The sequence below is a fragment of the Eumetopias jubatus genome, unplaced genomic scaffold (assembly GCF_037043125.1).
Source record: "Eumetopias jubatus isolate StellerSeaLion01/CBP00866 unplaced genomic scaffold, mEumJub1_p1.0 scaffold_8, whole genome shotgun sequence".
Taxonomy (NCBI): domain Eukaryota; kingdom Metazoa; phylum Chordata; class Mammalia; order Carnivora; family Otariidae; genus Eumetopias; species Eumetopias jubatus.
In genome coordinates this window covers 140,598,958-140,612,768 of record NW_028274814.1, presented here as the reverse complement: position 1 = coordinate 140,612,768, position 13,811 = coordinate 140,598,958, and the positions used below count along the sequence as shown (strand labels likewise).

The 13,811-nt window shown below is 62.3% G+C and overlaps 1 protein-coding gene across 1 annotated transcript in view; it reads right to left on the bottom strand.

Annotated features, from left to right (window-relative positions):
* TAFA5 (TAFA chemokine like family member 5) overlaps positions 1 to 13,811 on the bottom strand; it is a 192,125-nt gene that overhangs the window by 159,595 nt on the left and 18,719 nt on the right. The window lies entirely within an intron of this gene.

The window sequence follows — 13,811 nt, the reverse complement described above, 5'->3', positions numbered from 1 at the left end:
GCATCGAACGTCCCCCGGGGGCTGGGAGGAGAAGCCGGCCCCCAGCTGTCCTGGATGCCCTGACTCTCATCCCAAAGCCCCTCGTTCAAAAGATGACCCCCATCTCACCCAGGGCTACCATCGCCTCCTCGTTCACGTGTGCCGCACCCACGGGGGACCTGATGCCCACCCTGCCTCGTGCCCTGCGCCCACACCCACCCCATCGCCCGACTCTGCCACGGGCCCTGGTGGAAGACCCCCCACTTCTGCCTGGACACGCCCATTCCCCTTCACACGGGCCTCAGACACATGGGAGCCAGAGACCGCTCCTACAGATAAACAAGGTCTAGCTGGTCTGCTTGCTGCCCCATCGTGCCCCACAGGAAGGCGGTGGACGGCCGCCTCAGTGCCCCAGGCCCCTCGAAGGCAGCCCAGTCCCCCTGCACGTTCCCTCCAGGGTGCTCCCTGCTGGGCCGGTGGGGCCGCTCTGCAGGCTGATGCCTCCTCCTCTGCCCGCTGAGGACCCACATCTCCCTGGGAGGACAGGAGCTTTCTCAGGAGCCGCGCCGGAGCACTATCTGCTCTCTCCCCCATGGCTGCCCCAGCCAGAGCACAGGCGCTACAGGAGGCCGGGAGACCCGGGCCCACCGCAAAGGGCATAACGTAGCTGCTCATTCAGAAGGACGCGGGCAGCACCAGCGGGCCGCGGGCGACTGCAAAGAAGCCGCCACCGTGGGAGCCCTTTGTCCATGCTGGGGCTGGACTTGGGGTCTGCACAGCCGATTTAGAGAAGAAAGAGCAATCCTGTCTTCCCCTTTTCCTCTCCTGGAGGCTTGCGCACCAGCGACCGTGGCCTCCGAGCCTGAAGGGCAGGGCTGAGGGCACAGCCAGGGATGTGGGCAGGGAAGGGGCGTGGGTGGAGGGACGGAGCTGAGAGAGAGCCCTGGAGCCTCGGGCTGAGTCAGAGCAGCCTCCCGCACACTCATCCCCCCAACACGTGCACATGTGTGTGCACTCACGCATGCACACTCACACACGGCCAATCGCACATGCACACTCACACATGGCCACACTCACGCGTGCACACTCACACACAGGCCCATCACACATGCACACATACATGGTCACTCACACACTCGCCATCACACGCATGCACATGTGTGCGCTCACAACTAAGCACACGTGCACATGCGCAGACATGTACACACAATGCACTCACACAAACCCTCGTGCACACTCACACGCATGCTCGTGCAAGCAGGCACACACTGGGTGTCAGCTTCCTGAGGGCAGGAACCCTGTCTGTCCGATGCTTCCCTGCCAGGCCAGTGCCCTGGGCGCTCAGTGTGGACTTGCACACACGTGGGTTGGGGCGACCCGAGATGGGGCATCTGAGGTTCCATGGAAACAGCAGCCGTGTGCCCATGGCAGGGACAGGCTGCTTTACCCACTGGCCTCCTAACAGTCCCTACAGCCCGTGTCTCCAGGGACACAGGGAGCACCAGAGAGCCTCCAGGTTGGAGAAAAAGGTGCCTCCAAAGCCCGCCCGTGGGTGCAGTGGCATCAGGGACCCGGTCTCTCTAGGATTCGGCCACAAGGGCAGCCGTGGGAAGGGGCGGGTGCTCCTCTGCTCACTCCCCAGACCCTCCACGGGTGGCCCCAGTCCTGACAGACACACAGAGGAGGAGGGATGCCAACTGCGGGCTCTGGTGCAGGTCCCAGGAGAGGCGGGAGGGAACACGCCCCCTGAGCCTGACCCGTGGTCAGCCCTCCTGCGCGGGGTCCCCAGGACTCTGGTGTGGCTGGGGTGGAAACTTCCAGATGAGGCACGTGGGGGGACCTGAGCCCCTTCTGGAGAGTCTGCATTTCAACTGTTGCACGATGCACATTCCCTCCTCAGTACAAAGAGAATTACTGGAAGGTACATCCTCGCTCTGCTCCCAAGAGGCCTCTGGGTAACCGCAGGCCCTGGGCTGTGGCTCCCTTCCCAGGCACCCCTCAGACCTGGCCAGCTGGAGGGCGTGGGGCAGTACTAGCCAGGCTGTCTGCTGCTCATCTCGGGCACGCTGGGGGTGAGGGTGGGGGTCCCCCCCACACCCTATGCCTGTGGCCCTCGTCCCTCAACCACACCCTGGGCTGTTTTCTGGAAGGTTCCAAGGCCCAGTCACAGGGTGGTGTATCCTCCAGGCAGGAGGGGGGAGGGAGGGAGGAGAGTGGGAGTGGCCGCCACCTGGGCCCCAGGGATTGCCCGGCTCAGCCCACGGCCTTCCCCTGCTCTGGTCCCGCTTGGCCTCGGGGCCTCCCTGGGCTCCCGGACGTGCGGCCGCACCCCTGCAGTCCACCTTGGCACGCGGGCGTCACTCATTCACCCGCTGACGCAGACACATCTGCCTCCATGGGACGTCACACCATCTGTTCCCGGCCGTGTTTTCTAAGTGTCCTCTGAGGGCAGGACTGTGTGGGGCTCCAAAACACACTGCGCCTTCGGAGAGACCCCAGAGGCGTTGAGGGGCCACGCTGGGCATGCCGCTGCCGCCACAGCCCACCTCCACGGGCTCAGATCCCAGTGACGGAAGGGACCCTGGGGCTGGACTGGGCTTGCACGGTGCGGGGGAGGAGGCAGCGCTGACCCGGGGGCTCTACGGGGAGGGGGGCGGAGGCACTGACCTGGGGGGGGGCATCAGGGCTGGACTGAGCCCCGCGGGGAGGGCGGAGGTAGTGCTGACCTGGGGGGGCACCGATCTTATGTCTGATTTCTCCAAACGCACACATCTTTCACAAAATGAAAAAAAAAAGTTCTGATGAGCCTTCCTAATGAGAAATATAATATTTAAAGGCAAAGAAATCATTGTTCAAAATTACAAGGACAACTCCACACCCCCTTCGAGAGGATCTGCAGCCTGTCCCCCAGTTGATGCCATTGTTAATTTTTCCTAATGACACATTCAAGAAACAAAACAAAACAAAAGAACCATCAACTCAGCATTTAGAACAACATATTTTGACAGCATATTTTTAAACTAATTCCCCCCTTCCAATGAAAGTGCCATCTTGCAATCTTTTTAAGTCTATTCAGTATATACCAACATGATTATCTCATTCTTCTCTCGATAAAAACTTCGAGATACATAATGACAGCGTGATCAACATGCAAATGCATTCGCGGGACATTGTCTCTTCTTGCAAGGACCAGGAAGGAGGAAACAATGCGCGACGTCCCCCGGGTGCTCCCGCGCGGCGGGCGTCCTGTGTGGTCAGCTGTGCAAAGCCGCTGGCGCAGAGTTGGGGGAGTGAGCGGCACTCAGACGCCCATCCCGCCCCCTGCCGGGAAAAGGCTCCAAGGACAGAGACTCCGCAGGCCCCCGCACTGCCCACAAGGACCCGGATACCCCTGCACAAGGGGAGCTCGTCTGGGCTCCCAGCAAGAGTGGAGGGGACCTCCCTACAGGTGCACACAACACGGTCACCGTGTCCCCCTCGCCTGGGAGGCCATGGGCTTGGCCCTCACAAGGTGCCCGCTTCCCCATCAATACCGCGAGGCCAGTGGCATCTAGCCTCCCACCCTTTGGGGACTGTGAGCAGCATGGTACAGAGGGCCCTAACCCCGCAAAGGGTGGCACCAGGCGTGCATTCTCCCCGTCTTTTTCGGAGGCCCCCTGTTGTCCCTGCCCAGACCTGCCGCGTCAGAAACCAGATGGGGACAACAAGCACGCTCTTCTGAGCCCTCCAGGGACCTGACCCACGTAAATTTGAGGACGGCCGGGAGAGCAAGGCAGGATGCGCCTCGCAGCGTGGGTGTGCGGAGGAAGCCGGGAGGGATCCAGGCAGCTCGCCAACCCCAAGGGATCCGCCAAGGTGGGACCCCACCACTCAGTGGGTGTGCCAGGCTGCATAACGCCCCCAAACAAGAGCAGGACCTCATGCCCGGTGTTTGTGGATGTGATGACAAAGTTGCGGGTCTTGACGTGGATGATGCTGGGTTTCTGGGGGGCCCGGTGTCCTCACAGGGGTCCCCACAAGAGGGCGGCGGGGATCTGGAGGCAGAGAAGATGGGCGGACAAAAGCAGAGGAAAGCAGAGGTCGAGGAGAGAGCAGATGCCCCTGGAAGGGCTGTGAGGTGGAGGAGGGGCCGAGCCAGGGGACGCGGCCTCCTCCCGAGGCTGGCAAGGGGAGGAAGCAGCTTCTCCCTGCAGCCTCCAGAAAGAACAGATCCTGCGGGCACTTGACTTCGGTGCCAGGCCTGGGGATCTCATAGGAGCCATTCTGCCCCCCTTGCTCATGTGGACTGTGGTCTCAGGCTCCGACACGCGGCGGGAACGGTGTCAGCAGGAGACACATGTCCTTGGAGCAAAAGGGCAGCGTCCTTCGTCCGAGAAGGAGGCTGACTCATCCAGAAGCCCTGCAGGGCAGGGATGGGCCCCAACTCCAGAGAAAGCTTTCAGGGGCCCCCACGTGCAAGAAAGGGACAGAGGAGAGGTTTCTAAAGGTCTGTGTCCACCGAGGGAACCGTGTCTGCTTCTTGGGCCGTGTCACCCACTGGGACCCTGGAGGGTGAGGAGCCGTGGCAGACAGCCCTCTGCCGGAGGAATGCCACACAGGGGTCTTCCACAGCCTTCCACAGCCGGAGGCAGCTCTCCACCTTCCCCGCATCAGGAAGCTGTGGTGCGGTTTGGAGGTCAAGTGGACCAAATCTTCCAGGGGCAGCTGGTCACTCACATCTCTGGCAAAGTTGTCAGGTGCTTGGTCTTCACTGCAACATTCACCTCCAGGAGCACCTCCCAACAGCCTCACTGGGGAGAGCGAGGGCAGGGAGGGTGCATGCATGCTTTGTGATTGTGTGTGCATGCCCATGCACTGTGTGTGTGTGGTGTGAATGCATGTGTGTGCATTGTCCATGTGTCTGTGTGCATGTGTGTGCATGTGTGTGCACTGTCCACATGTGTCTGTGTTGTTCCTGCATGCATGCATGCACGCGGTGTCTCTATTCTGTGTATTGTGTGTGTTGCAGGCATGAATGTCCCTCCTGTCTCTCTGTGCAGTGGGGCCGTGATTTCTGGCTCATGCCAGTACTCCTTGCTGCGTCCTGCCCTCCCAGCTGCACTCCATCCGCCGTGCTGACCCTGAGCCAGGCCCCAGCCAGCCGTGGCTCCCCCTCTGGGCTGACCCCACGGTGCTGTCACCATTCTTCAGCCCTTGCTCCCAGCACGTGGAGCTCCCAGGCCCGCAGGGCCCTCCACTCCATCTACCAGTGCAGGCTGTGCCTGAGGAAGCTAGGTGCTGCGGATGCTCCGTGCAAAGGCCCAGGGTGGGCCCTTCCTCCTGGTGGGGGGATGGGGCAGGGCGGGGGAGAGTCACCTGCTGGAAGTGGCCAGTGGAGGTGTGAGGGCATGTGGTGCTTCCCTGGGTGCTGGACGGACAGGTGACAGACGGCCGGGAGGACAAGGCAGCTGGCTCGGGACCACGCTCAGGCAGAGTGGACAGTCTGCCCCCAGATCAGAGGCTATGCAGCTGATCTTCCTCAGGCGGGATGCATTCACTTTCCGGGACCCCCACCACAACGTCCGCTGACGGGCGGCTCACTCCCAGCTCTGGGCGTCCAGATCAAGGTGTTGGCACGGCTGGTCCTTCGAGGCCGCAGGGGAGACTCTGTGCCGTGCCCGTCCCTGCTCCTGGGGCTTTGCGGGCATCTTGGCGTTCCCTGGCCAACCTCTGCCTTCGGGTCCACTGCCCTTCTCCCCCTGGGGGTCGTCCCTCTCCACGTGGGCCTGCTCTTACAGGGACACCAGTCACGCGGGGGCATGGCCCGCCCTGCTCCAGCGCGGCCTCATCTCGCCTGATTACATCTGCGACGCTGCCCTTTCCAATGAGGTCACACACAGGGGTTCTGAGGGTCGTGACCTCCACACACCAGTTCTGGGGGCGCAAGCCAGCCCAGAGCAGCGGCCTCGCCCGTCTGCGGTGGGACCTCCAGCTACACGTCAGAGCAGAGCCGGTGCTCAGGACCCTAACTCTGGCTCTTCAGAGAAGCGGCGTGGCCGCTGATCCCGCGGGTGAGCCAGGGGACGATTCCCTGCAGGAGGAACGGTAGGGCAGGGTGGGGACACCCGGAAGCCGCTACGTGGGTGGTCATGGGGGGCCTGGGCACTCTGGAAGGAGGGCGCTGGGCTAGGGGTCACCGGTGGGCGGCACGGAGCAGCGGGGACGTGGGGAGCCAGATACGGAGGAGCAGGAACAGGAGCAGGTTCAGCGAGGAGAGGGGCGCACACAGCTCTTGGTGATAGCTGTCCCTGGCCCTGGACCCCCGGTGCCGCCTGCTTCCTTCCTAGGACTCCCCGTCCCACCGGGGCTGCTGGGGTCGGGGTTCGAGGCTCTAGTTTTGCTTTGGCTGGGGTACTCAGAAAGTGCTCGAGGCCACGTGACCAGCAGCCAGCCTCAGGCTGCTTGGGACGTGCTCACTGTTCGATGTTCCCGCGCGCGTCTTGCTTCTTCGTGAACAGTGGTCTGTCTCGGCCCCGCTCATGACACCATCAGTCCAGCCTGCGCCTCTCTTCCCAGGCAGACCCCACAATCCGTGTCTCTGGTGACACAAGGCTGGAAGGGCTCGGTGGCTTTCACGTGGACAGGAGAAAGGAGCAAAAAGGAACGGACTTCGGGTGCACGCAACCCCACGGGTAAACCCCGAATGCTCTGGGACAGTGCAGGAAGCCCGTCTCAAAGACCGCACCAAGCAGAGTCCCTTCTAGGACGTTCTGGAAAAGCAAGAGCTGACCAGCGGTGGCCAGGGGGCGGGGTGGGGATGCACGGCAGAGTCTCTGGGGCCTGGGGAGCACTCCATGTTCTGACCGTGATGCTCCCGGGAGCCTCTGCACGCGTCACGCCTCGTAGAACTGTATCCCACACAGAAGGAAATTCCGTCGTGGGTAAATATTTTTACATTATTAAAAATGATCCTGACCCATCAGATTGATTTTACATCAACAGGGGGTCATAAGCCACAGTCTGAGAAATGCTGGGCTTGGCTGATTTCTGGAGGAGCCTCCTCTGGGGAGGGATGGGGACTCCTACATCCTGGGTCCAAGACTCCCGGAGGCGAAGACTCAGGGGACCCTGGATGCTGCTGCTGGTGCTGACGACAGAGATGACAGTGGAAATGAGACAGAGAGACAGAGACAGACAGAGAGACACAGAGACAGAGAGGGACAGAGACAGAGACACAGGGGCGCAGGGAGGGAAGCTCGCCTGTCCACGGAAAGATCACGCGCTCACGAGTGCAAAGACTAACGCCCCGAGGGACCCACGCAGGGGCCAGGGGGCGCAGCCGGGATGCAGCCCCGAGCCTCCCCGAGGTGGTCAGCGAGGGCTAGACCACTGAGACCACGTGTGGCGTCCAACTAGGGTGCGTGCGTCTCCCTCCCGCGTGCGCTCACGGCACAAACCGCCGCCTCTCTATCCGACCCCGTCTCAGTCCCTCCTTCACACGAACCATTTTAATTCATTCACTCACACACTCGGTCGGCTCCATCTAGGAGCTAGCGGACGGTCACTGGGTCAGTCTAAAGGGGGCCCGAGCCCATTACAGTAACCACCTTCCAGACCCTACTTCATGGCGTCCGGTGAGAAACGGGCGAGAGCCAATCGTGCCCCTGGGGGGCAGTGCCGGGACACGCCTGTCCCGAGTGGGTGGCTGAGTGAGCCACCAGCACCTCCCGACATCCCCGTGCTTCTCAGATCTCTACCCAAAACCCTCAGCCCTAAGTCCCACCCAGAATGCGTCCATCCAGGGCCTTTGGCCACGGCTCCAGGGTCCCCCCACTCTGCCCCACAGCAGTGTCAGACCCTGAGGTGGGGCAGGACACGTCGTTCTCCCGTGGGGAGGAAATGAGGGGGGTCTCAGGAGGGCATCTGCCCTACACTCTGCAGGGGGATGGGGACCCCCAGGCACCCTGCCAGGACATCTGATACGGCCATCTCCAAAGGCCATCGCCAGCCCTCTAGAGCCCCATCGTTCGCTCCTCAGAGAGACCCCGCGACCACACCAGGCCTGGCTTTGCACCTGCCCTGGCCGGCCTCTCACTAACCCATCCCGGAAGGAAGTCCGGCCTGCCCTGCACCTGGGGTTCCATTTCTGCAGCAAAGTCTGCTCCCGATGGGGCCCCTCGGTCTTCCCAGCAGAGCCCCACGGCCCCGGTTCACTCTGGCTCCCCCTCCTCCCCACGCCGGCGGACTGACGGTGCCCACAGGGGCCCAGACCGCCAGAAACCAAGCTGCTGTGTTCACCACAAACCCAGCCCAGACCTGCCCTCCTGCCCCCCCTGCCTCCTGCCTCTCCTGGGTCGGGAGCTGCTGCAGCCAGGCATCCCCAAGCATCCTGGTGTGCCCCGGAGGATCCCTGAGGTCCCACATTTGTAACCAACACTGTTCATCACAGACACGACACCCATGCTGCAAACAGTGCTTCAGGATTTCTTTGTTTCTTTCGCCAGCTTAGTGATGACTAATGCCTGGGTGATTTCCTCGCATTTTGTGTGTGTGGCGCTGGGAAGAAAGTAACCATGAGAGCACAGCCTGGGACAGGAAGCACGAGACAGAGGTTGGCGGAAGGCAGAGCCCGAGGCCAGGCAGGAGTGAGTTCGGGGCCTCGGCCTCACCCCCAGGGTCTCCAGGCCGGGATCTGCAGCCTTCCATTCCTCACTGTCTGATGCTGCAGAATAAACAGAACCCAGATCGGGGAGAAGAGTCCCCTGGATGCACTAACATTATTTTTTTAAAGTGCCCAGATGTGCATTTAAGAGCAACATCCTGCTGGTAAATAAAGCCAGAGGGTGATGATATGGGGATAATTGGTGAAACGGGCCAGGGGAAACCCATTTATGGCCCTTCCTTCCACGCCCTGGATCCCACACTGTTACAGCCGTGGCAGGAAGAATTCACCAGGCAACTGACTTCCAAAGAAAATTCCATCCATGCGCACGATCCCCCTACAAAGAGACACGTTTTTGAATGCAGGCGTGTTGCAACCCACCCACTGGGCTCTTCCTGCAGTTGGCAAGGGAGTTGGCTGCTCATAACAGGGACAGGGTCGTGACGTGCCAGACCCCGGCCCTCCCCATGCTCCTCTGCACCCACCGCAGGCCTGGCCAAGCCCCTACCTTGGGACCCTCTCTGGCCCCTCCCTGAGGGACATTCTGGAGCCCAGGGTCTGCAAGCAATGGCAGGCCTGTCCTGATGGAAACTTCCAGACCAGAGCCTGTATACTGTCCTTTGAGATGTATCCTATCTACCTGTCCCTGGCTCTCCGGAGACCTCTGTCCACCCTCTGTGGCTGGGCCGCCACCCCTGCGGCTACTCAACAGCCCTGGGGAAGCCGTGAGACACCTGAAAGGGGCTGTTCCCTATCCTCACTCCCCAAACCAAGGGAGGTGGTGCCACGGCCCCGAGAGAGGTCGGGTGGTCCGAGGGCCCAGGGCAGGGGCACGGCCGGGGAGAGGTCGGGTGGTCCGAGGGCCCAGGGCAGGGGCTGGCCCTCCCTGAGTGTGAACCCCAGAAGCAGCACAGTGTCCTCAGCAAGACCGGGCTCTGGGCCCCTGGCAGGCAGAAGGACACATTAGCATTTCGGGGGGACCATCAGAGAATTCTGCCGCACCCCTGCCTGAGCCCACCGGGCTCTGTCTCTGTGTGCTCACCCCGGCACCCTCCTGGGCTCTCCATTCATCTACACCCCGCAGGTCACCCACTGTTATCTTCCAATCCCAGTCTGTGTCCAGCCCTCAGCCCCAAGGGTGGGTGCTCTGCCTCCAGTTGCCCTTCCCTCCGGCCGGGTTTCTCGCACACCCAGTAGAGCAGGGATGCCGCCGTCCCCTCCCTGGCCCAGAACACCAGCTGGGCCCGCCGAGGTGACCTTTCCCCGTGTCTGGCCCCACGGAGCTCAGCTGTGGATGGGGGCGCAGGGCAGAGAGGTGACCGGCCATGGCCATGGGCAGGAGGGGATGGAGGTGGTGAGTCAGGTGCCGCCCGGGGCCAACACGGTCCACGGGCCGTGGGACACTGGCTCAGGGCTCCCTCACACCTACCCCAAGTGTGACGTGTCTGCTTCCCAGAGCCGCCCTCACCAAGTGCCACAGACTTAGCCGTTTGCACAACAGGATTTCATCCTCTCTCTCTGGAGGCCGGACGTCCGAGGTCCAGGGGTGGGCAGGGCTGGTTCCCTCTGAGGCTGCCGGAGAACCTGCGCCCGGCCTCTCCCTGGCCTCCAGTGTCTGCCCAAGACCCTTGGCGCCCCTTGGCGCCCCTTGGCTCGCAGACGCACCCTGGTGCTGTCTGACTCGCTGGTCCCCGGCCTTCTCCCCGTGTGTCTGAGTCTCTGTGCCCCCTCTTCTCTTTACAAGGATCCCAGTCATGGAGTCAGGTCCACCTGCAGTGTGACCGCACCTTAACCCATTACATCTGCGAAGACACTACTTTCAAATACGGCCACGTTCCGAGGCCCGGCTGGACTTGGATTTTGAGGGGACACTATTCAGCCCCGTAGAGTGGCCGGTCCCTGTTCAGCAAGGAGCCCACGCACGCAGAGAGGCTGAGGTTGCATCACGGCTGCACCACAGCTCCCAGACTGGAGCGGGTTTGGCGGAAAGGCCGTAAGGGGTGCAGATGCTCAGGCCCAGGCCGTCCACGCCGCGGATGGGGACACCGAGGCCCCAGGAGGGCCGCAGCCAGCCTCTGCTCACACCGTGCCTGGGCCAAGCTGCTCCTGGGAACCGGGTCTAGAGCCTGCCTCTACCAGGACAGTCGGGCTGTGCTCGGCCCCCGGAACGGCTGCCCTTGGAAAGATGCAGGCCCGTTTCAGGCATTCTGGGTGGGTTTCTGGGGGAGGGAGAGAAGCATGGCCCCTGCTACATGGTTGCATAATAAATAGATTAGGGCATTAGGCACCAGAGTTATTAAAAGTGAAAGATCCTCCAAGAGAAGGCGAGGGATTCTTGGAGCCTCTATCTCCTACAAATATGTAATGAAATTTAAATTGAATCTGGTTTAAAATCATTTACCTTTTGACATCATGTATCAGTACACTAAGCATCAGCTGAGAAAGCAAATAACCTTTCAAGCAGAATGAAAAATTACTCTGTCTCTTTTGATTTCATGTTAATTTTCAAATTTAAACTACCCTAGAGCTCTCCGCTTGGGGTCAGCCCCTAAGAGCCTGTTGATTGCCCAGGTCCAGGCTGTCCCCGGGCGCCCTCTGGGCCTGCACCGCGGACTCAGGCCCGCCCTCCCAAGCTCCTCAGTGACTCCCAGGGGGACAGGCGAGTGCAGAGAACGTGGGAACACGGCCGTCTTGTCTCGCTGGGGAGGACAGCGGTGCCTTCGTCCCTCCTGTTGGGCCCCGTCCCTCCTCTGGGTACAGATCCGGCTTCCGCGCAGGTGAGAGCAGCCCCCAGGGCGGGAGGTGAGAGCATCAGCTGGTCTCAGAGTGACTGTCCGCACAGCCCGTGGTCACGAACACGGAGTGCAAGGCCCACAGCGTTACAGCGTCCCTGGGGGAACGCTGTATAAACTGGCCGTAACCACCCAGCCCGCTCGCCTCCGGAGGACACCGGGGCTCTAAGAGTCCCTTGTGGCACGTGGAAGGTGTGGCCTGGGGGTCCCTGGGCCCCCCGCACAATGAGGTCCCAGGTGGTGACGATGCAGCAGGGATGGGGGTTCTAGGTTCACTCCATGTGTACAACCCATGGAGGCCTCACCTCCAGCCTTGGGGCTCAGCCCTCCTCTGCTCCCACCCCCGTTACACAGACCAGGAAACCAAGGCCCCATGGGGCGGAGCAGCTCGTCTGGGCCTCGGTCACTGTGTGTCCAGCCGAGAACTAGACCAGCTTCAGGAAATCCGTAAGAGTCACAGCCAACGTCAGCATCCAGGTGGTTTCCATCAGATTCTCAGAGGTCAGACCCTGCAGCCCCATCCCCCAGCCTCGGCCATGATGAGCGAAGGGCTAACACGGGGCGGGGGGAGGCCCTCAGCCGGTCCTCCGTGCTGGGCACAGCCCTGCTCCTCAGACAGTCATGGGCAGGAGGAGCCTGACACCCCCCATCTCCCCCGGCCCGGGATAGTCCCTGAGGGAGAGTTTTGCATGAGAATCTCCGTGTCCCTGGGTGCACATGCAGCGGTGCAGATGGTACCTTGGAGTAACACTGTCACTGTCCATTTCACAGACTCAGAAAGCTGAGGCCCCCTCCCCATCCTGGGCCTCCTAGTGCAGAGGGAGAATCAGGGCCCCCCTTCGAGTCCTCAGTGCCCAGACGCTGTGCCCACTCCCAGGATCACCTCCGCTCCCCCGACTCTGAAGGACAACAAGGCGACGGCGTGCTGACCCCGGACTAGCGGCCCCACGGGAAGTGGCAGGATGCTCTGCTGGGCCCGGGAGGTCTCCCCTGAATCCTACTCAACTGCTGGATGTGCTTGTCCGGCCCCTTATGACCATGGCCGATGTCCAGAGAGGACGTGGAGCCTGGGCCCCTTTCGAGGCCTGCTGCTATTTCTTAATTAGCCAGAATAAACAAAGGGGCTTTTCATGAGGACTGTCCCCTGTCCTGTCACATGTGAGCGTCACTGGGCTGGAAAACAGAGTGGGCTTTGCCAGAACTCACCCCCACCGCGCCTGCCCAGAGATGCCGGGCGGGGGAAGGAAGAAGGAAGGGGAGAGGGGAGGGGAGGGAGGGAGGCCTGGCCCCAGGAGCCACAGAGCCGAGGCCCGGGGAATCACGCCCTCCAGCCTTCCCCGCTGCCGCCGGGTGCAGCGATCGAGGGTCCAGGCAGCAGATGGGAGGGGGCAGGAGCCCACACCGGGGTCGGCTGCTCCCCAGCCCGGGGCTGCCTTCCACCAGGACACAATTCGAGGCCTCCGGTGGCCCAGAGCCAAGCCCTCCGGCAGAAACCCCGGATGTCTGTGTGTGGGACACACCAGCCTCCAGCGTTCCGGGCAGCGTCCAGAGGCCACTCCTGCGCCGGCCGCGTCTCGAGCCCGGGTCCACGAACAGTCACACAGTAGGCCCTCAGACAGCGGGGGAGGGGGGCAGGAAGCAGGGCAGGGAGGTCGGCAGAGAAGGTCGAGGCGCACAGCATCCTCTGCCCACCATCCGCGGAGCACCAGGCCTGGGCTCAAGCCCCCGAGCCAAACCTGCCGAGCCAGAGGGGACAGCAAGCTTGTTGAATGTCCCCAGCAGGACTACGCCCCGGCGGGCTCTGCCCCGAGGTCAAGCAGGGCTGGAAGCCAGGCAGCCGGGCCCCAGACCAGCCTGGAGCAGAGTGGAGGTCTTCGTGTCCCTGCTTGGGGCGGGGAGGGAAGACCACACGTCTGCCCACGTCTCCAGCCCCTCCTGCTGAACGTCCCCCTGCCCTGTCCAGGGGGCTCCCTCGGCCTTTGCCTCAAGGACTGTGAAGGGGGGGCTTCAGGCTTCAGGGTGGGCAGGGGCGAGCGGGCGGCTTCATGGGTCCGGGGCCTCCGGGGGAGACGGAAATGTTTGCAGACTTGGCAGGTGGTGGCTGCACCACGCCCCGAATGTGCCAAATGCCGATGAAGTGCGTGCTTCAGAATGGTTAATTCTGTCATGTGAACTTCAGTAACAACATGAACCACGCACACTTTTTTAAGGCAGCAAGAACAGCCAGACTGTGGGAATGAGCAAGAGTGAGCGCTCAGCGCTCAGAGAGAGGGCCCGGGTGCGACAGCATGCACTTCCCGGGGGCCGCCAGGGCCCTGCCCGCCCCCCACACGGGGCGCCCTCCCCCCCCCCCGACTGTGTAGGCTGCCTGCAGTCCTGGGGAGGGGACCCAGCTCGGC